At 41.9% G+C, this 24,125-nt stretch overlaps 1 long non-coding RNA gene across 2 annotated transcripts in view; it reads right to left on the reverse strand.

The window, feature by feature from the left end:
• The window catches only part of LOC122465110, a 57,305-nt gene extending 39,123 nt beyond the window's left edge, over positions 1 to 18,182 (reverse strand). For both annotated transcript variants that reach the window (XR_006289679.1, XR_006289678.1), the window contains exon 1: positions 17,906 to 18,182. This is a non-coding gene — a long non-coding RNA (uncharacterized LOC122465110). The remainder of the gene's footprint in view (positions 1 to 17,905) is intronic.
• Between the last annotated feature and the right edge of the window lie 5,943 nt (positions 18,183 to 24,125).

A 24,125-nucleotide genomic window follows, 5' to 3' on the forward strand; every position in this document is an offset into this window, starting at 1 on the left:
CAGTGGAGAATCGGACCTTAAACATTTAGGTGAAGGGAGATAATGGTCTGATCTCTAAAATGGAATCACTCCAGATTTACTCTAATGTAGACAGGTTTCATGAGAACAAAATCTGGCCTACTGTCTCTTGGTGGCCCTATAGTATGTGTCTTTACATTTTCACTCAGTTGCAAGTGCACATCTGGCTAAGTAACAGACTCTAGTTTGGAGAGACCCATGTGGCTCACAATTAAGCTCACCTTTTTCAGTTTTGGCAGCTGTACAAGCCTAGAAGGCCCTAATTAAAGTAAATATTAGGGAAGAAAAAATTTTAGGAGCACTAAATTCTCTTTTATAAGAGCTCCTTAATTTTGTGGTGGATTTTCTCTCAAGGATTTCTATTCCTCCATTCTGCTGAAATAAAAGTAACCCGGCATGTGGTGTATTTTACAGTGCATTGTCATCTCCGTGACATACGTGGAGCTGTTCAGTACTCTGCTCTTCTACTTCCAGACTCGTAATGGGGATAGATTTGAGGTGGAGAAATGCTTGGAAGAAAAGAGGATTTATATCCATTGGCACTAGTTATGTTCAAATGCTTATTTGTATGAACCAACTCAGTCACTCAATGGAAGAGATCAGAGTTCGGTAGCCCAGCTCTTGCTAGAGATACTGGTATGTGGATCTTCACTGTCCTGCACAGAAGGGAAAAAATCAGCTGCCTCCACTGCACCATGCCCCTTTCCTGGGTGAGGCCTTATAACAGGGGCTTAGCCATGGGTGGGCCGGAGTGGGCTGCAGCCCACCAGTTAGCCTCCAGGCCCACCCAGACCTGAGCACAGGTGTAGTACTGGCCACAACGGCCCAGAGCGTCACTCGGGCACCTGAAATCCAGGACAGAGCTATGCACCCTCCCTTCAGAAAGATACCTCCCCAGGCAGCTCTGCCTTGCCATTTTCTGAGCTGCCCATGCATGTGCCCAGCTCCACAGGTGAAGCCCTGTGTCCGGGGGGCACCAGGGCTAGGGAGAGGGCATGGTATCAGGGGAAAAAGCTGACCTATCCACAATCTATCATTGCCCGTCCACCTGAAAAGTCAGGGCCCACCCACATTTCCAATCCTAAGCTATGCCACTTGCCTCATAGATGGCTCTTGTGGATTGAAATCTTATGAGTGTGAGGAGTTTGAAGGGGCCTCACTGGCCCAGTGGAGATTCTTGAGAGAGTCATTCTTTTTGTGCAGCCTCTTGCAATATTAGGGAGTGGCCTTTAAATTGAGATCCCTATTGTAGTAGAAGACAGATAAGGCCATGATAGCATGGCTGTCTTGGAGAGACACTGGTAGGGAATGGGAGAGGATGCCAGGGGTCCTGGAGCTAGCATAGAGATACAGAAGCTCTCTTTGGGATGGAACCATGGCCCATTTCTTGGGGCAGAGCAAACCTTATTCCTCTCTCCAATAGAGACAGAACGGTTCAGAAGGGACTGAGGGAATTCTCATGGATTTTTCTCCCTTTAGTTCCCTGGTGATTGGTTGCTCCAAAGGAGGGGTTGGCCTGGGCCAATGATATAGCAGAAAGTCATCAGAAGGAATCAACTGCCAGTCAGGATACACACCCATTTAAAAAAAAAAAAATCAATAATAATGCAAATACAGCCAAAGTTAGAAATCAGGCAAAATGGGATTCTTTGATTTTCATCAAGGATTAAGTTCACCCTTCGTATCTTTCAAGTTAATGTCTCAGCTTTTGGTAATATAAAGGAAGACAATAAAATTCCCTAATATGAATCAGGCAGACCCATGGTGTTGAGTATAGCCCAAACATTCTTATAAGGTTAGAATTCTCAAAATGAGAAGCAAGACCTCAGGATGGTTGGTCTGAGTGAATTCTGCCACCTACTGGTGGTCTTTTTACTCCACGGCTTCTGTTTGATTTATTTTCCAATTATAAGAATGATTAGATTTCAGAGTAACAGCCGTGTTAGTCTCTATTCACAAAAAGAAAAGGAGTACTTGTGGCACCTTAGAGACTAACCAACTTATTTGAGCATAAGCTTTCGTGAGCTACAGCATTAGAGAAGCCATTTTTAAGTAGAAGAGGCAGCTAGTTTTATAAGACAAATGCAACAACAATATCTTTCTGCTCTCAATCAGCAAGGAACAGTGGAGCTCTTCGCTCTGTTACAGAGGTGGTTAGTTTTCCATTTTGAATTCAGATTTGTGGATTTTTCCCTTGGTTTGCAGGGGGGGGGGGGGGAGCGTGGGAGAAGAGGGCATGAGGGAGAGAAGGGTTTGTGTTTTGTTTCTACTCAAGAGGTAGAAAGGCAGCTGCATCAGCCAGCTTCTCCTGTGCTCCTGAGACCACTGAAATTTCCCAAGTACATCACAGGCTTTTAAAGCTACAGAATTTAAAGTGTTCTCTCCAGGAAGAGAGTCAGCTTTTGAGCAAGAGGCATATTTGGAGGTGGGGAAAAACAAGTTGCAGGCGAGTACCAAAAAAAAAAAAAAAAAGCAGTGCAGCCACAACTGTTCTCTGCTTCCAATTTGTAAACAAATTCCAATCCAGACCTTACTTTTGGGGCTACTTTGCAGTCTGTTTTTCCTCAAGGTTATAGGCCTTTCAAATGGTCTCTGGAACCATTTGGAGAATGACTGGCTAGATAGAGTAGGATTTCTGCTGACCCAGGCTATTGAAAAACAAACAAACAAACAGCAAAAAGGATGGCTTCACTCCATGATAGTTTTAATCCTGTTAATTTCTCCTGGTAGACACACAATTCAGGGGTTTAAGGTTAAAGCTAATATTTACTGTTGAATGCCTGGTGAAATACTACTACAGTACATCTGCAGTTCTAAGTGTTTTTTTCGTATGACAGCCTCCTATTCCCACCTAAAGAATTGTTGGCATCACTTCTAGCCTTGGCACTGTATTGACCCCCCCACCCCCCCCATGGGGGAAGGGAACTTCTGAGTGTGGATTTTCCCCCTTCCATGTGGAAGGGAACTGGGTCAGCTGCCTCTTGGCAGTATCTCCCCCCCACCCCCCACCATGGAGAGCACTCTGCATAGTTGGGGGCTTGGAGAGGTGGAGTTTTAAGCTTCCCTGTACTGGCTGAAATCATGTGCAACATGTCTTTACCAACTCCATAGAGATCACCCAGGAAAGCTAATACAGCCCTAAATTCTTTCGCCTGTGTGGGGAAGTGTGCCAGGAGAAGACAGTCAAAGGGAAACTTCTGGTCTTCTGGAGCTCGCACTGACAGGGAATGATGGGACACGGATACCCAGAATTGGTGCAGGGGTACTAGCCCTCCACTTCTATAGCCCAGGCCTTTTGCAGATACTGACAGATCTATACGGTTGAGGGGAATCCTTAATGGCTCATGCTGCAGGCATTCAAGCCCCAGCCCAAAGGAATGATTGGGGTAATCTATACAAGCAGGGCGAATCAGAGGAGGGGCCAGGAGGGCCATTTGGCCTAGGCCTCAAGCTCAAAGGGTGCCTCAAATTTAGACACTTGTTAATTTTTTGGCATTTGATAAGTTTTGCAACTTTTTATGTGCATCCCTATTGGACCCAAAGCGTTGGAATGGGCTTCCCATGCTTAATATCAACTGTGACATTGCACGAAAGCTAGATTTTTCCTCAATTAGTGCATTTGCACAGAAAAAAGCTAGAAAAGCATTTGTTAAATAAAAAATATTCAAATTATGTCTCACTCTTTTTTGGCACCTTATTTTGTTTTCATGTGTCATCAATTTTTATTATGGCTAGGGGCCTCAAAAGCCAGAAGTGGCCCAGGCTGCTCTGGATAGGGTAAACAGATAGCAAGTGTGAAAAATCAGGACGGGGCTGGAGGATAATAGGCACTGACATAAAACAAAGCCATGAATATCGGGACTGTCCCTGTAAAAATTGGGACATCTGGTCACCCTATCTCTGGACCTCAGAGGGTCTGTACACAAGAGATTCCTCAGTGAAGTTTCCTCCCCTTAGCCACAGGGTGAGTATGGGGGGGAAAAAAATCATCCCCCAGAGATGCAGGGAGGGAAAGTGGCTAGTACCTTTATTTGATACCTGCATGTAGTGTTTTAAAAAAGTCATTTTGGACTCCATCTGTCCTACAGTATTGATCTCCTTCATGGAGCACACCTCTTGCTACTTCACAATAGGGAGAGACACACAGAGATCCACAATAGCAAAAGCAAGCATGTGAAGTCACCCTAGGAAGTTATGAATGATGTGGCAAACAGATATGCAAAATTGCTGCCACCGGCCCCCCCCCCCCCCCCCCCCCCCCCCCAAGAACTAAATGCTAAGAATGAAGGACCACATTTTCCATCCCTCTGGTTCTGTGCTGAGCCTCCCTATTTCTGGCCTTGCTCTGAGGTAACTTAAAGTTGCCTCGATTTGCAATGGCTCTCTGCGGGCTGTTATGCTAGTTTAGTGTTCTTCAGCAATCTTTCTCCCCCTCACCCCACCACTTATGCTGGAGGCATTAAGAGGGGCCAGCACAGAAATGTTTCATCAGCTCTACACCAGGCAGGGATGCCCCCTGCAACAGAGGTGTTTTTTTTTTTTCATTTATAGCTCCTTTAAACCAGAGGGACTGTCACAGGGGACTCAGCTTGCCACAGGATGGCACCACGTCCTGGAAATTAGCTCTACCAGCCCGACACCCCTTCCAATGGTCACACGCCATCATGGTCTTTCCCTTTCTGTACCTGGCCCTGTCTCGTTCCAGAAACTGCAGCCTTCTTTGTGACTCAGCCCTCCACCCAGATCACTATGTGGTTTTCCCCTTCCCGGGATGAATCAAGGTCCCTTCTCACCAGCAGTCTCAGGTAGTCTTTCCTTTCACTGCCTCATTGTGCCACTCCCACAGTGGCTGGTAGGGGAACCTGGGGCCCACTCTCTACTCCGAGTTCCAGCCCAGGGACCCTACAACATGTAGCCAAGGACTGTTGAGTCCCCAACTTTGCTACTTCCTCCCATGCATCCCACAGGCCCTCTTCTCCATCCTAATTTCTTTGGGGTACGCCCTTCCCTCCGGGCCAGGCCACCAAGGTCCTACTCTTTCCCTGTGTTCCCTCTACTAAACAGAGGGTGACCACAAATTTCCTCCTGCCAGCCTTTGCTGCTGACAGCCTTCTGGGTTTATACTAGCCCCACCCACCTCTGCTCAGGTGAGCTTCCCTCTAATCAAAGCTCTCCACTCACCTTTTCACTTATTTTCTGCTTAATTGGCTGATTTGTGAAGCTAGACCTTTATGCCAGTTATGGGGTGTACTCCCCACACTGGTTCTGAGAGGTCTAGATTGGGCCTGACTGGCTTAATCCAGGTCACAGAGAACCAGTATGGGGCATATACCCCTGTGATATAGAGTGTACAGAGTTAGCTTCAGAGAGGGAATTAGGTGCCTACTTGCCTTTTTATTGACATTCGGGGTCAGGTGACAGCTGAGCAATGTTTTTTTTTTAGGAGGCCCTAAATCCCCATAAGCATCTAAATTCATGCCAGTGGGGATGTACAAAACTGCCTAACTCCTGATGCTGCTGAGCTGCTCTGAGCTTTAGCTCACCCTGGTGGGATTCTCTAAATAGAGTTGGCTAAGTTGCCTATGGGGCCCAGGCTGGAGAGTGGCTCTGAGGACACCTAACCCATACAAAAAGAGACAGCTGAGGGTGAACAACTCAGGAGGTGTGTGCACCTAATGGTTAGGGCACTCTCCTGGGGTAGGGAGACCTGTTTTCCAACCCTCCACTCTGCCTCATTTGGATCAAGGACTTTGAACACAGGTCTCCCACCTTCCATGAGAACATCCTAACCCTTGGGTCTTTGGCTTTGATAGGGTTGGGTTTTTTGTCTGTTTCTCTCCTCCTCCCCCCCCCCCCCCATGTGAAAGGGCTAGCGTGCCTTAACTCTAGGAAATGGTTTATGGCTGAGAATCCCCAGCCTGTCTGCTGGCTGGCACCTAAGGCCCAGATCCATGAAGTTAGGCATATAAATCCCTCTGTGGATCTGGGGCCTATGCCTTGCCCCTTTCCTCAGCATTTTAGGCATCTCCCCCAGTCAGTTTGCTGGCTTCTGTGAATCCCTTTCTTCTAACACCTTACTCTCCCCATACAATGGGTGGGGAGCCTAGGTGCCTAAATTTAGGGCTGTGAATTCCACTAGGTGGCAGGGCACTCAGGAGTTAGGTATTGCAATGCCCAGCATTGCAACATTTAAGTTCCCTTTGTGAATCTAGCCGGAACTGACAGCAGGGTGGGATAGAACCTGGTCCTGAAGATCAAAGATTATACTTGTAGATCACCTGAAGCATTACGGCTTTATGCACTCATCATTTCAGCATATTTTTAGTCTTTGACTACTTCATATTTTTTAAGTCAGGTTTGCAGGATACAGTCCCACCCCTTATTTGATTCATGCTTAATTTAGAAAAAACATTAGTGATTAGAAATATTGTTGGGAAGAAAATAATATTGTACTAGTTCAGTCTACTAGAGGAACTTGTTCTGAAAGATTAGTGACAGGCAATAAAGCAACGTGCCTATTCCTACCCCATGTACAGTACAACTGATAATTGTAACATTCTAGGCATACTGATGCATTTTGGGGGGGGGCGGGGGAGGTGATTTTTAAAGTAGTGACATGATTGGCATATGACTACACATTATCCACAAAGGAAGATATTAATCTTCAGAGTTAGGATTGCCAGGGGATATGCATAAAAATAATATTATTCCATTTTCTTTGATTCACTGAATATTTGAGATACGGCTTCTGTAGTCACAGAACATGAACCAGAAGAATTTTAATGGTTAGGAATGAGATTTATCACATGCTTCTGACAGAAGTAGGAGAGATTGCCAATGGAGAATTTAGGGGCACGTGTAAAGGGATAGCAACCCAAACAGTCTATCAAAAGCATGTGAACAGTTTGGAGGACCTATTGTACTTTCATGGATGTCAAAGGCATTATGCTTGTAAGAACTGTGGCACACACTGACAGAATACACCCCTGTTTTCACAGGCTACTCACTATTGTAATTATCTTTGTACAAAGTATGCCTTATAAAGTATCATTTGAAAACTCATTATTTGCTGGTCAGTATTGTCTTGGGAAACGTGTGGCAATATGTTAAGAGATTACTGTGTTAACAACACCGTACAGATGCTTCAAACCCCACAGCCCTGCCCTTCAGCTGGAAGTGTTTCAGTACCCTTTAAAAAAAAAAATCATAAAAAGGAGGAACACACACCCATGGGGTCCCCACTCTGTCCCTGATCACCTCATTCTCTGCACCTCAGAAGACAAGAGGAAAACAGCCATTGGACTTTGGGGAAGGGGTGCGGACCTGAAATTTTGGTCAGTAATCTGCTGGAGCATGTGGTAAGAAAGTTTGCTTTGCAGCTACCATACTTTAAGTAGATAGCAGTAAGCCTTTTCATCTTAGTTTTTCTTGTAACCATTTTGACTTTTATGCCTCATTATTTTATTCACTTAAACACAGTGGATTAGATAAAACAGTAAAACAAGTTTATTAACTACAAAGATGTTTAAGTTGAAGTCTCTTGGCAACTATTTAAGGGAATAAACTGGCACATTATTCCTTTCAAGGAGCAATATATTTGAACTGTCCAGGAGAGGGTTGGGCAGTACAAGACATACGTTTCTGGAGGAAGATCCAGGGCTGGTGTTGGTCACCCTGCAGTATAGACAAGGCTAGTGAGAGCCAGGGTGTAGCTGGCAGGCTGCACTTACAGACTCTCAGGGGGTGGCTTGCATGGTGGAAGGCTGTTTGTGAGCGGCTCACTGGGGAGCTATTACAGCAAGGCATTGTAAGGCACCCAAGGTTGCACAGCAGGAGGTTATACAGCCCCCCCACTAGTTTGAATTGTACCTGTAGTATGTCACACTAGCATTTTGTGGTATACAACATCTTCATATATGGTAGAAATGGACAGCTCTGTATAGCTCACATCAAGATGAGAAATTGTGATGAGCAAAGGTGAATCTCAGGGAAAGAGGAAAAAAAACCCAAAAACATATCAGAAAGTGAGTTTGGATAAGATCCCCAAAACTCAGATGCTTTTCTGAAGCTAATACAAACTATCCAAACCTCCTGGGTTTGCAAACCTGGGCTAGAAATCTCAGGACAATGACATTCTTACAAAATTTCCATGGCTTCCAGCTTTTTTGGGCCAGAAATAAAGTGAGCAACATGTGGGGGCAATATTTTGCCCCTTCCTTTTGCAAGTCTGGATAGATCTCAAAAATACAGCAAGGCACAGAAAACAAATTGATATTTTAAACTCAGAAAAAGGTTAGGTTTATGTTTTGGAGTTGGGACTCTTATTTAATTTGAATAAATTCAGCCAACCCTAATGGAAATGGAACCTATATTCCCAGAGCATTCTGGACCATGTTTAAGCCAGAAATTAGATGTTGGTCTTCTCATCTAATTTTAGATCGGTATTCTGAGGGAAAGATTTGAGCTCTGCTACCTTTCAATTTCTGGACATCTTCCTCTACTATTTACTTTTCAGTACTAGTAACCAGCAATTTTAGTATCAGTAAAGTTGCTACTTTGGGGATACAAGATACAGCAGCATCATATTCAGGACTTATATCACCAGCTTACTGAGCGTATGTAGGCAAAGAGATTTGCTCTAGGCTGTGAGCCTCACAAAAATGCAGGCTACTGTCTCATGCTGACAGTTCTGTCACTGAACAGCTTGTTCTATTGTTCACTACACTCTAAGACTTGTTTTGAAGGATGCACCAGGTCTGTCACTACACACAGCTGATCAACATTTGGCAAACAGGGAATCCTCTCTTCATCAATTCAGCAGTCATGGGAAGTACCCTGAAGTAATTTATGGTCGTCCCCCCCAAACAGTAATTGGGCAACAAAAATAATATTGCTGAGCAGCCCCATTATCCTCTTAGACTTCATACTCAGCTGGAGAACACTCATGGGAAGATATTCAGTGGGTTTTTTCCCTTTTGATATTTAACTTGTATAACTTTTATGCAATTTGGGGATGCAACAGTGGAAAGATATAGTATACAAGGCTCAGATCCTCAAAAGGTATTTAGGCACCTAACTCCCATTGATAGATCCTCAAAGGACCAAAGCCAAAAAATGTTTTAATACATCCCCACTGAGGGGCCACATGGTTGATTTCATATACAAATATTTGTATTCTTCCTAATCAATTTTATAGCAGTTTGATCGATTTACTTGGCTGCTAGATTTCTAGTATTTTTACACCTAGATGTTTGTGATGGGAGTATTAGTGTTTTTTACATTTATTTTAAAATGTATAGGACAAGATTAGACAAGTCCTAGACATAATTTATTTTTGAAATATCTGTCTTTCCTTAGTATATAGTGTGCTGTACCTCTGAATTAGTAGAGTTAGTTTAACCCATGTCTGGTATGTATTAGAAACCAAGTCCAGCCACCAGAGGGTGCTAGTAAACTGTGCTGTTAGTTTTAAGAGTTCCTCAATTGCCATTGTGTATGTGTAGAGGATCTGAAGTGAGCTATTCACCAGAGAGTTATAAATTCAGGTGAACATGCACTTTCTAAAGGTCTAGCTGTGCAACAGTAAGAAGTGACAAGCTAGACAAAGTACCCCATAGAGGTCTAAAAGAACCACCATGTAGATGGCCAACTTGAGAGGATTCATGAGCCCCCGCCCCCCCCCATTTTCAGTGGGAATTCCCGCGCTTGGTTGTGACAGCAGATAGTTAAGCATGATAGAAAAGTTAACCCAAAGCACAATCAGAATGATCACCGATAATCAGTTTAAGATGGTAACAGTAATGCTTTAACATTTCTTACCTATTGTGGCTACTTGATTCTCAAGCTCTGATCCATTTTTCCAGTTACTCTAGTGTAAATCAGGAGAGAATCCATTGAAGCTAATGGAGTTACTCCTGATTTATACTGGAATAAGTGAGATCAATGTTTTGTCCCTCACTATTGAGGATCTATACTCCAACAGGTACTTTCTCTTTGATACTGTATAACTTCATTAAAAACACTGAATTCCATGTGCGTATTGCAAGAGAAAGTAATGAAGTAAACTGAAAAGCCAAAAGGTGTCAACACAAATTGATGTAGACTGGAAAGGAAACATTCAGTATGTATTACTCTTTATATATATAAAAATCAATAGAAGTGTGCTCAATATAGGACCAGTATCTTTCCTGTGTCAAGATCCACATGGTCAAGGAGGGAGGGGAAAAACAAAAACAAAAACACACAGACTGGGTATCCCGATTTCCATGGAGCCTTCCCATGGGACAAAAGATGAATGAAGACCATGTGCAAATGCTAAACCTCTATGCTCAAAAAGGACATAAGCAATGAACCCTGTTACGAAAGCTCAGAGAGGATGAGGCTTGCTGAGCCTATTGGCCTATGCGTAATTCATGCCTTCACTAGCAAGGGATCTTCTTTTCTTACCAGGACCAGAACTCTAGAAGAGCTATCCTGGTGGGACTGACAGGGACGTCAGTTTCCTATCGTGTCCTTTTTCCCCTTTCAGCCTTTATACCAATATTTCAGAGCAGACACTTTTTTGTTCATGCAGAGAAGTTTTACACTTTAGAGTCAGGATACACAGAAAGGTCATTTCGTCCCTCCACTCCCACACCATAGCAGAAACATTAGACAGAAGCTAGCAAGAGAATACATGAAACAGCAGTCATTCACTATCCACAGACCACATTACATTGTTGAGAGGGGAAGTATATGCTCAAATAGGGATTTGAGTCCTTGTCCTTAAGATTAAAGGAGGGATTACTTTGTTATGTCTGGGAGACTAAGAAATTTGTTTTGAATCATCTCCAGTCCCATGGGATCATTCCAGTTAAATATTTCTGCATCATACAATATTTTAGCACATACCTTGGTCTCAGATGCTAAGAGTTGGTGCAATTAAGTAGCCCCCATGAGTTCAGGAAAACAGAACAGCTTGCATTGAATGTGAGGTCTTTTTTGTTATCTGAATACATTTATCCCACAAGCCATTTTGTTAACCATATATCCAGGTATGGGAAAGAGGTAACTCATTCAATGTATTGAACATTGATCCTCCATTTATGCAACTTCCATCTCTGATGGAGGACAATGACTTTAGTTTTGGAATAATCAACCCTCCTATTTAAATAAATATTTGTCCCAAATGCAATTGGGACAGTAGAACCACGTCATCTGCATGCAAGAGGGATAGAGTGATCCCTAATTTTAGTAGGGGGGCGGAATACTTATCCCTTGTAATGGTAAAACATCATTGATATAAAAGTTAAAGAGAAGAGAGGCTAAAAGACAGCTCTGTGGAATCATACTTTGTACTTGGAGTGGAATCAGTTAATTCCCCATCCAGGCCCATCCTAATCTGATCTATTGTTTATCTAAAGAGCTCTTAAAAAAAAAAAAAAGAGCTAACAAGGATCTATTCCATTTCTGTGATCTGCAATTTGCCCTACATGGGGTCCCTGTTAATACAATCAAAGGCTGATTTTAGATCAATAAAAGCTGTATATTATCCCTCCCCCCCCCTTAGAAAGCACATATTTGTGGATCAAATAAGAAAAAATACAACAGTTATCTGTAGTGGAATGGCCATTATGGAAAAAAGCTTCTCTCTCTGCCCCAAGACACATCTAGTGAAAATTTTTAAAGCAGTCTAATTAGTTTCCAGGATGTAGATCCCCCTCCTTAAAAAAAAAAAAAAAAAAAGGAATGATAATATTGGTAGACCAAACTGAAAGGGAAAAATCTCTCTAAATTTCTCTCTAATATAAGTAATAGTAAAAACAGGTGCTCACTATTTAAGTATGCTCCTTAAGTACTTCCACAGTGATTAAATCCTCCGCTGCTTGACTGCAACATGTTGATCAATTTAAAATTTAGCTTCTTCACTGGATACTGCAGGCCAGTTTGGAGGGGAACAGGAAAATGGAGGCTACCAGATCTAAGTGTGCCAAAAAGATTATAATGATAGGCTGTGTATTAAACACAGAAAAACCTCTCCCCTGCAATATGCTTGGAGATCAGAGCTTCATTACTACTCCAGATCTTCTCGGAACCCATTGCTACCCATTTCCAAAAAATATACAGAATTTCTCCTTTTGGCAGCAAACAAATGCCATGTGATGTTCCAGCTCTTCCTTTCAGCAATCTTTTATATAGCTTTCTAAAATTAACAAGCTTTGGATGGAATCCTGTGTGCTATCTTTCCTTACCTCCATTGCCATAATCTGTAAGATTTGTGTTTTTTTTTTCCTTGATGATGAAAACAATCTGCATCATACCAAATGTTATCTTTCAAAAAGGAAAGAATAGCCTTTTTTGGTAGTAAGATCAACCTGTAATTTGCATACATGCAAATATATCCCTTAATGCATCACTTAGATCTGAAAAGTGATTTTTTTTTTAGCCCTAGCAAGTAATTGGAGGAGAGCTTCTCTTAAATTTTAGATTTAACCAATGGATTCCACTTGATTTCTCTTGCATCTAAGGCTTCAAAACAAAGTGAAATACCATCCAACAAGAATCAACTGGTGTAATGGGATGGGGTGGGGGGGGCAAAAATTAATCTGGAGGAATTGATAGTGACTATCAGATTTAAGGGCCATTGAGGGGGGAAAACGTGTAAAAACAAAAAAAAACCACACACACCCCCCCACAGCCAACTTAAAATAGAAACTGCAATATAGTTAGTCACACTCCTCCCTCTAATAGGTGTAGGTGAAGTGACCCATTGTATCGCTACCCCCATTGGGTTGACAGTTACAACGAGTTCTCTTGACTCTTTCCTCTTCAATACTTTGATCATCTGTTAACACCTCTGTATTAGAATCTAGGGCCCAACCAGCTGCATGCACCTCTGGCACAGGCGAAAGACCAACAGAATTTTTGAAAGAGTCCCTGTCCTTTCTTTTCAGATACAACCCCCCGTGTAGGGGCAGGGGAAGCAGTTCAAGTAATCACTCCCAGACTGGTCCCCTTTTAACCTGATCTATCCTATAGCCTCTGAAATTAAGATCTCAAACTCAGATCTTATTTTTAAACTCAGATCTCAGAACAATTTTTTAATGCTGCCAACACAATCTAGTAGACCTTAGGGTTTTTTTAACCCTTTATAATTTAGTCTCTAGGTAAAGAGTAAATTACTACTTGTTCAAGTAATACATACATACACACACACACACACACACACACCTGACACCATAAATGGGCAAGAGCCTTTACCCCTTACTTTGGGGAATCTTTTGGGGGGAAAAAAGAAATCAAAGCCACTGCCCATGCATGCTTAGGGTTACCATTGTAAGAGTGCTAGCACTTTTATCTGGGCTAGAATGATTATCTGGAGCCATGAGTGCATGCTCCTTGCCCACATGCTGGAAGAGGGTGAGCTAATTTCAAAAGTATTAGCCACAGCTCCAACCTCAGAGCCTCTGTATTGGCTATGTACAGAAGTGGTATCAAACCCCACTATTAGACTCTAAAGAAAATTGTTTAACTGATCACATGCCGTCAGTAACTTCAGAGTCTAAACTCTTGCCACATCCCCACCACACATTCTGAAATAAAAGAAAGATTCTTTGGTTTCAGAAGTATCTGTAAACATTTTACCAATAAGCTTTCCCAACCTTATACATTGTTACAACTGGAGGCAGTGTTAGAGAAAGAACCAGTAGAAAACTTTGTATTTGATTCTGTAGATATGTTAAAGATATTTGACAGTCTCAGAATAGATTCCCAAGAAACATTCAGATATCCATCCAAATCACTGTCCTGGGAAAAACTGGGATTCGTTCCCAACTCTTAATCTAGATCAAAGGTCTCAGACCAGAGGTAAGATGATCACCAAACTCCATTTCCTTAGAATATAGTGTCCAACTCCCCATAAATCCATTCCCTTCACTAGGAAGGGGGTTATGAAATCTAATTAAGCTATACCCCAATATACTGTAGGTTTCTCCTTAACATGTTTACCTTTCATAGAATATCAGGGTTGGAAGGGACCTCACGAGGTCATCTTGTCCAACCCCCTGCTCAAAGCAGGACCGATCCCCAGTTAAATCATCCCAGCCAGGGCTTTGTCAAGCCTGACCTTAAAAACTTCTAATGAAGGAGATTCCACCACCTCCCTTGGTAATGCAGTCCAGTGTTTCACCACCCTCCTAGTGAAAAAGTTTTTCCTAATATCCAACCTAAAACCTCCCCCACTGCAACTTGAGACCATTACTCCTCGTTCTGTCATCTGCTACCACTGAGAACAGTCTAGATGCATCCTCTTTGGAACCCCCTTTCGGGTAGTTAAAAGCAGCTATCAAATCCCCCCTCATTCTTCTCTTCTGCAGACTAAACAATCCCAGTTCCCTCAGCCTCTCCTCATAAGTCATGTGTTCCAGTCCCCTAACCATTTTTGTTGCCCTCCGCTGGAGGTTTTCCAATTTTTCCACATCCTTCTTGTAGTGTGGGGCCCAAAGCTGGACACAGTACTCCAGATGAGGCCTCACCAATGTCAAATAGAGGGGAACGATCACGTCCCTTGATCTGCTGGCAATGCCCCTACTTATACATCCCAAAATGCCATTGGCCTTCTTGGCAACAAGGGCACACTGTTGACTCATATCCAGCTTCTCGTCCACTGTAACCCCTAGGTCCTTCTCTGCAGAACTGCTGCCTAGCCATTCAGTCCCTAGTCTGTAGTGGTGCATGGGATTCTTCCGTCATTACATTTTTAAAAAAAATTATAAACATTAAGTACCTGAAGACACTGAACACACAAAAGTGGTTTTACTTATGTTATAGGCTTGGACATAGGAATCTTAAAAAGACTAAGGGAACTGCAACTAAAACTGCCCCTAGAAATATCAAAAAGTGTTATAAAATACTCTAGGTATTCAGGAAATACTGTGGCAGACTGCAGAGATGTGCATTCATAGATTATCTGAATTTCTTGGCTCACTTTTTGCCAGTTATATCCTTTGAAGGCACAGTGGACATTTGTTTCTGTCTAGATTACAACTGCACATCCAGGTTAGTCAAGCACTGTTACTTGCCCATATGTTCAGTACATCACTCACTCTAGCTCTCATTTTTATAAAGCCAATACTGGGATTTCATGTGCAATTGATCATATGAAGACAATTTGACCGCACTAAAGGAAATGACAAGATTTGCTATTAGGGGGTGACAAATGGGGCTGTAAATGGGGTGAAAATGAGAATCTGAGGGGGGGATTGTTATTTAGCTCCTACCCATTCAAGCATGTATTCCTAAAGCAGCAGTAAAAGAGAGCCTGCTGAGTCCCTCTGACATATTAAGTACCAAACAGAGAGGGCTGGGGGCAGGGGGGAGAAGAGAGAGAGCCTGGTCATCAACTCAAAGTGCAAACACTATGAACCCTCCTACAATCACTGTGGAATTAGTTAATATTTTGTCCATGAAGTTGTGAATCCCAGACAGAACTTTTAAAGAGCTCAGTTTGTTCTTTTCCCGTTTGGTAGAGTTGTCCTCATGAGTCTTGAGACTTTAGAACATTTAACTTATTTTGAGGGAGCTAGTTCATAGTAGATGGGGGAACATTAAAATTCAAACTCTGATCTCAGTAAGTGCTTTCTTTTTCATTTCAAGACTTTCCACGTCTGAAAAACACACACTCATAGCAAGCTACACCAATTTAAGCAGGCCCTTAAGGACTTATGGAAATCAGCTTCCACAATTTTGATATCATGGCTAAGTTAGTTTTCAAGTTGATGTACAAACCCTTCAAAGACCAGTTCCAACTGAGTTCATGAATGTTTTGAAATCAGAACTAGTTTGAAAGCATTTGCAGGTCCTGAAATTCATTCAAATCCTAATCTGGTTTTAACCATATTATCGTATATTCAAATCTTAACACAAAATCATATGAAAAGTTCAGGTTCAATGGATTCTTGCATATTAACAAGGGGCCAACCCCCCGCCGCCCCCAAACTCAACAAATTGTACAGGACTAACAGAAATGGAAATGCAACCGCAACCAGAGTAGAAAAGATATTACATTTGTCCCACATGACTTTTCCTGGTTACCGTTCAAACTCAAAATTCACTGGCAATCAGAAGCTTGGACACACTTTTGGCTATTCGGTAACACAAAAGAAATTCACAAAAAAGCGTAACTAGACAGTTTGAGGGCAAGAAGAGTTCTAACAAACTAGTGTACTGCATAGGAACTGGCTAATGTGCTTTAATAAGTTTGGGAGCTCTCCAGTGGGCTTCCCTGTTTTCTATTGCAGAAGTCATTTAGAAACTTGCCAGAGCAGCAGTGTACCTAGGTCTTGCATATTTGTACATGTTAACAGTGTTTATTTGGAATCCAGCTCTGCCGGAGTGGTTTCCCTGCATTCTGAATGTTGTGTAGAAAGCAAGGACACAATGGCAATGCGGGTGGGATCCTAATCCAGGAAGGCAATGGAATAGAGCATGACTGCAAAGACCTAGTGTATGTGAAATTAAAACCACAGCCTGAAGCCCTGGGACAGCAAATAGCCTAAGGGTGTGATTCCCTTGCTTTTGTGCATATAGTTGCACTAGCTCTTATTGAGCTGGGGCAAGTATAAATAGCCGTGTAGCTGCAGTAGCACTTGTAGTAGCAGCAGAGGCATGGGTGAGCCATGCCAAGTACAAACTCACGGGTTTCAAGCGAGTGCATGCTCAATACGGCTCACCCATGCCTCTGCAACCACTACAAGTGCTACTGCAGCTACACGGCTATTTATACTTCCCCAAGCTCAATAAGAGCAAGTGCAAGTACATGAACACAAGCAGGGGGATCGTACCCCTAGCTCATAGGGTAGCCATAGAAAGGTAAAGGGTTCACAGTGTCTGAATCTTTGGGGAAAGGGGACTTGTTAAATAGCTCCATTGAGGCCTGGGACACCTATACGTAGAGACTGGAACAGTATATAATAGTTAATGAGATCAATGATAAGAAAAAGAGGGTAGTTTTATTGAGTGAAATAGGCACTAAAACCTATAACTTGCTATGCAGCCTAACTCCTGTTAAACCAGCAGACAAAACATTTGCTGAGATTGTGGCATTTCTACAAAAATCACCTCTCTCCAACACCACTAGTGATCACAGAACATTTCTGGTTTTCCAGACAAACCAAAGAGTAAATTAAACAACTCCTGAATATATGGCTACATTAAGGAAACTGACAGAGCACTACTATCATGGAGAGAGTTAAATGACATATTGTGGGACCTGTTAGCATGGAGTACAAAATGAGGCAATCCAAAAACAGTTATTGACTAAGGGTGATTATTGAAACAGCATTTTCCAGTGCATATCTTAGGATTTAGAGCCCACTACTCAGGATGCCAGAGTGTTGCAACAGCATCCCAAAGTCTGTAGCCAATAAACAGAGTCAAGCAGATAGCACAACATGGAGAAAATTAAAAAACTGTGGGAAAGAGTCTCACAGTGCTAGTTGTTGGTTCAGAGACAAAGCCTGTAGAAATGGCATGAAATTGGGATACACACAAGATGTACAGGTCAGTGCGAAAAGCACAGCCACCAGCTTGCAAGGACACCACCAGAGAATTTCATGTTCCATAGTTTGCAGCTGGACAACATGGAGTCCATGGAGAATACTGCATCATCTCTACAATTGTAGAATTTAGAAGACAACAAACAAAATATATGAATTCTTTTACAAGTTGAAGGAACAAGAACTAAAATGGAGCTTGATACAGGGGCTGCTGTTTCACAGCTGGATTATCAGAGAATAATCAAAAGGGTGACATTGCAGAAAGCCTTTATGCATTTTGAGATGCACAGAGGGGAGATCCTCACTCCTGGGGTATCATTACAGCAAAAGAGACTGATAGAAGTTGTACTTACCACCTATCATCACAGCTTCTCATTAGAGGTATCCTCACCTATCTGCCTTTGTGCAAAATTCAGCCCTCCAGCTGAGGAGCAGCTAGTTCAGATCCCTTTCAGGATAAGAAAAGTTCAAAGTGACATCCAAAGTCAGTCAACAAATCAGCCCTTTCTTTGGTCTATTCTAGAATCATTGTCTTCTTCCTCTCATCTCTCACATCAAGCACTAACTCTTCAGACTAAATCTTCCTAAGACATATGTTCTCTTGCAGACTCTCTGTGATTTCTTCCAGAAAACTGACCTTTCTCAGTATTTGATGCGGCTCAGGTGTCCATTAAGTTATCATCTGATACCTCTTAGTCATGCCCCCTCTAGCTGAGAAGCAACAAATTAATTACTGCACAGGTGTAGTTAATGCAACTGACTGGCTTTTAACCTTTTCTAGTCCATGATACGGTTTCACCCCATCACAGTGACATATAATTGTACACAGCATATGCCAGACATCCATGTTGTACAGCAAGTGGGTCATGCATTACTTTAAAGAAAGACAGATTCAGCTAATTGGAAAAGCATAAAGCATCTTCAGGCTTAAAAAATTATGGACTCCCACCCAAAACAAAAAGTAGCAGAATTTTTGGAGAAGACAACTCCAACTCTGCCAGAATGGTATCAGAACCTTAAAACATATGAAAGCAAAATTATACTTGAAGAGGGAACAATTCCTAAATTTTGCAGAGTTCATCCAGTAGTTTTTTGTGATACAGCCAAAGTGAGAGGCAGAACTTCAGCAGTTATGGGACTCTGGACTTATATCAAGATTAGATGGAGCAAATGGAGCACCCCTATACTGTCTGTGATTAAAAATAATGGAACTGTCTGTATCCGTGGTGATTTCAAGATTACCATTAACCCAGTATTATATACAGATCAGTATCCCTTGCCTAGAATAGAGGATATATTTGCCTAATTAGTTGGAGGTAAGCATTTGTCCATGATAGTCCTTGATAGCCTACGCCTATTTACAAATGGAGATGGAAGACAGTGAAAAGAAAGTATCTCACAATTCACACACACAAGTGTTTATTTCAATATAAAAGGCTAGTGTTTGGAAGACCATCCACACCCACTATTTGGCAGCAAACTATGGACAGGGTAATACTGGGCATTCCTGGTACTCTGTGTGACTTGACGATATACTCATCATGGGAGCTAGTGAGCCACGGCATGCAGGCAATCTGCCTGAGCGCCCTTTTTAGCAGCCAGGAGATTGTTGCTTCTGATTTATTTTTGCAGGCCCCCCCCGGGACCTTGGGCTGCAGCTCCTAAAGCCCCTGCCTTAATCCAGCTCTGAACACAGTGGCTTACAGCTGTGGGTCTCCCTAGCAGCATGTTACAATGCATAAACATGCTCCAGTGCATGCTTGGAAGTGGCCCGCCACCCAAGGGCAGTGAATCCACACAGACTCTGGACCATTTATGGGGCACATGTTTTTGGTTGTAGTACATGCTCATTCTAAATGGACTGAAGTGTTATGTCTGAATTCAGCTACTTCAGTGCAGATGGTGGACATGTTAAGATTCTTGTTTTCAAGGAGGTGCATCCCTGAACAGATTGTATGTGACAATGGAACTCAATTCAGATCCAAAGAATTCCAGTTCTTTGTTAAAAGAAACAGTATCAAATATGTCATGTCGGCTGCTTACTATCCTGACAAGAAGGAGTAGTGGAAAGCTTTATTCAGACATTAAGCAAGTGATTTGTGCTGCAACTACAGATAAAGGTAGCTTACCACACAAGATTGTGAATTCTCTATTGGCCTATAGGAATGCAGTACATGAGCGATGTTTGTTTATAGGACATAAATTTAGGTCTTGCCTGGACTTGTTCAAGACCAATCTACACAGGGACATTGGAAGGAAAGAGTGTGATCAAATGACCACAAATAGTCCCATCCAACTGGAGTTTTCACATGGAAGAAATTAGGCTATGTCTACACTACAGCCACTACATTGGCACAGCTACAGCACTCCAGCTATGCCACTGTAGTGTAGATGCTTCCTACATGGATAGAAGGGTTTTTTGCATGGATGTAGGTAATCCACCTCTCCAAGAGTTGGTAGCCAGAGCGACAGAAGAATCCTTCTGGTGACCGAGCCATGTCTACACTGGGGATTAGATTGACCTAACTACAGTGCTCAGGGCATGAAGTTTTTCACAGTCCTGAGTGACGTAGCTAGGTTGACCCACATTTTATGTGTAGATCAGGCCTCTGTAAGATTACTATCCAGATATTTCATGGAAACCGGGAGTTATTACATCAGACTGCTATTCTGTCTTATTGGGCAGAAGTAGCATTGAACAGTTATGAAGAAGACACACAAACCAGCTTTTGAGCACAAATTCAGCAGTAGGTAGGTTCTCCACTAGCAATGCCTATTGAAAATACCAAGCCTACAAGGCTGCCACAGACAATGATTTTTGATAGTAGCAGTGAGCCGTATGTCCCTGTTTTTTATTACAAAGGACCTTATTGCTACAGAACAGGAAGATGTTGCTGATACATCTACACCAGAAAGTACAAACAAACACAGTTCCAGATGCTGTTGTGATGCCTATGACACGTTATTCAGGGAGAAGTCATAAGCCACCTCTCAGATTCAATTTGTAGTACATTGTGTATTATTGATTGTAGTTTTGATAGTAATACGTTGGTAATTCATTGTATGCCATTTCACACTAAGGAGGAGAAATATGTCGTATAGAGGAATTAGGGTAGTATCCCTTAATAGTTTGGGAGCCCTCTAGTGGGCCTCCCTATCTTCTATTGCAAAAGACATTTAGAACCCTGCCATAGCAGCAGTGTACATAGGTATCTAGGTCTTGTACATTTGTATATAGTTAATAAGCACTGTTATTTGGAAGTCAACTGTGCCCAGTGTAGTTTCCCCATATTCTTAGTGTTATTTAGAGAGCAAGGACACAATACCTGGTTTGTCAGCACAGGTTGAGCACTAACCCAGGCTGGTCTGGAGAACTTTTATGGCTAGAGTCAAACATTTTTCACTGTTGTACTTTAATATTTAATAGACTCTTTTAAATGGTAATAACCTTCAGTTCTATGAAAGAGGAATCAAGGAGAGATTTAGAAGTAATAAAGGTATCAAGACTCTTATACTAAGCCTAATACCAGCTTCTATCTGTCTGTCTATATGGATACCACTATTGCTAATAATACTTTGTACTCTTACAGTGCCTTACAGCTAAGTATCTCAAAGAGCCTGACAAAACTTAATGACTGAATTAAAACTGTCAGCATCCATTGGAAGAAGGGAGTTACAAATATCCTTGATTTGTAGGATAGGGAATTTGAGACAGGAGATGCTAAGTACTCAAGGTCACACAGCAAGACTTTGGGCAAAGCCAGGAAGAAAACTGAGATGTGATGCCAAGTCTGTGGCCTAATCACTAGGCCATGCTTCTTTGCTGCATGCCTAAGACATTTTATATTGTGGAGAGGACAGATTTCAGGTAACGTGCTCTCAAGAGTCACAATATTTCTTGAACTTTTACAAAGTTGAGAAGTAGCCACCGTTCTGTCTTGTAGCCTAATGTCCTCTAAGGAACATCTTGGTTTGAATTTGAAGCTATACTCCCAAAAATGCAGATCAAACGATAATAGAATATATATGGCTTCCTTTGAACACAATGGTTAGGGGATTAATATAAATTATCACATACATTTACTCATAGAAAAACAGCAAAATGTGATACAGAGACTCTGGTTTGATTAGGGAAAAGTTGAGGGAATTTTATTATTTTATTTCTTGTGCTCAGTTAGTTTGGCAAATATTTTAGAAAGCTGTGAATAATGAACACCATATGCTATCAGCTGCTGGAATAGAATTAAATGCCACAAGACTTATTCCTCCCACAAGATCTTTAAAAGGCAAATCACAGAAATGTGCAAAATTTTGGACTATACAGAACAAACACCACAAAATGTATTTATCAATAATTGTAGAGTTTAAATTAATGTTAGAAATATCTGTGATAAACTGTAATCTAGACACACTGAAGAATGAAGAAGCTTTACTGCCATAGTTTTGTATGATCTTTATTGTCCATAACTTTTCTCTGATATTTTGTAATGAAAACAGATCTTTTCTTCCTCCAAGAACACACATCTTTTATTTACTAAATTGCTGCTGGGACCAATTTCAGTTCCTAGGAAATTTAGGGGCCACAGATTTTGAAGAATAATTCACAAATGAAACTGTTTATTGGATAGAACTGATGGAATACTTTGTTCTCACTTGCTTCTTTCTCTAGGAAGACCCTTTAGGGCAGGGCTGATGAGAAGGTAAGAAGAGATAGTAGAGAGGTACATAAAAGCCCACTTATGTACACTAATTTCCCTTTTTCCACAAAACAAAAACAAGGGAGAACTTGATGACAAGGACAATACATTTGAAACAAATGAAAATGATTTTTCAGCGCAAGCTTCAGCATAGTTAACTTGTGGGACTCATTGTCACATAATATTATTGAGGCCAAAAGTTTAGTACATTTTTTACAATTATTGGAAATTTATTTGAGCAGGTGTACCATATGTGGAGTTACCTAGCTAGGATAAAATGAAAAGGGATACTAATCCTTATGATCCAGGAGCATAATTGGCACCTGGAAGTAGGAAGAAATTTCTGAGCTTTGTACTCATACTATCAACCATTTCAGTTCATTACAGGGGATTTTTTATGCCTTCCTCTAAAGCATCCAGCCTTCATCACTTTTGGAAATAGGAAGCTAAAATAGACTATTGAGCTGCAATATTATGGCAATTTCTATCTTCTGTCCTCCCTCTCCCCCCTCCCACCAGTGTCCTCTTTTTTATCCGCTTCTTCACATTGTTTTTTCTGTGACTTATCTTGGGGGAACAACAGGACGACAGTTGGAACTGCCCACTTCTTCACATTAATGCTGATGCTCATTTAGTGCTATCAGATCATTTACCTATGCAGAAATTAGTACAGCAGTGGTATCTAGTTCTGAGTGACAGTTCTCTAATTTCCACAGGGCTGAATTGTGCAGTGAGAGAAGAGAGGACAAAGTCCTCATCATCTTTTCTATGGAGTGCAGCAGGCAAATCCACATGGTGAGAGACTGCATAGAGGCATACTGGTCCTTCACTGTGAGCCAATGAGTGTTCTTTAGGCAGGATTCTATTCACACACTATTTTCACGCCAATGTTTCTCCTGACTTACATTGATACGAGAGGAGCATCAGGTCCATTTGCGGACAGTTTTGTGAGAGGCTGGATCTCATGGTAGCATTGTAATAGAGCACAGACTCATTATCTGGATTATACTGATCAGACAAGGGGCCTGATTTGTGGTTCCATTGCACATGGGGCTTGATTCTCACCTACACTAAGGCTTGTCTTCATGTGCACCGCTAGAGTGGCACAGCTTTAGTGAAGACACTATCTACACCGATGGGAGAGCTTCTCCTGTTGGAGGAGTTAATCCGCCTCTGCAAGAAGCAGTAGCTATGTCGATGGGAGAAGCCCTCTCTTCAGCATAGTGCTGTCTACATTGCAGGTTAGGCTGGTAGAACTGCGTCACTCAGGGCTGTGGATTTTTCACACCCCTGAGCAACCTAGTTATAGTGATATAGGTCTCTAGTGTAGACCTGGCCTTAGGGCCCTTTACACCACTCTGGAATTATAAAGGGGCCTTGATGTGGGTGTAAATTATACTTACACACATTTTAGAGTCCCTTTACACTTCCAGAGTGGTGTAAAGGGGACTTAGTGTAAATGAGAATCAGGGCGCTTGTCATTTATATCAGTGCAAAGTGGGTGTACAACCCTGTCATTAGGATTTGTTAGCGTGTTACACCTACTTAACATTCGCTTTACGACTGATGTAAATGACCACACAAGCTGTAGGGCAGTGGAGATTCAGACCAAGATCTTGGTAGACTGTAGTAACAGCATGTTATAACAGTGGTAAGGGTGGCAGCGCCAGCATTAAGACTGATGGTTACTGCTGCCCCTTGACAAGCTTCTCTTTAGAACATTTTGACAAATAGAAAGGAGCATAAACACTGGCAAGTCACATGTAAAAGTATAATTAGGCAGGCCAAGAAAGAACCTGAAGAGCAACAAGCTAAGGACATAAAAACTAACAGCAAAAAATTTAGAAGTAGAAAGCCTGCCAATCAGTTAGTGAGG

The sequence above is a fragment of the Chelonia mydas genome, chromosome 3, assembly GCF_015237465.2.
Source record: "Chelonia mydas isolate rCheMyd1 chromosome 3, rCheMyd1.pri.v2, whole genome shotgun sequence".
Classification (NCBI taxonomy): Eukaryota; Metazoa; Chordata; order Testudines; family Cheloniidae; genus Chelonia; species Chelonia mydas.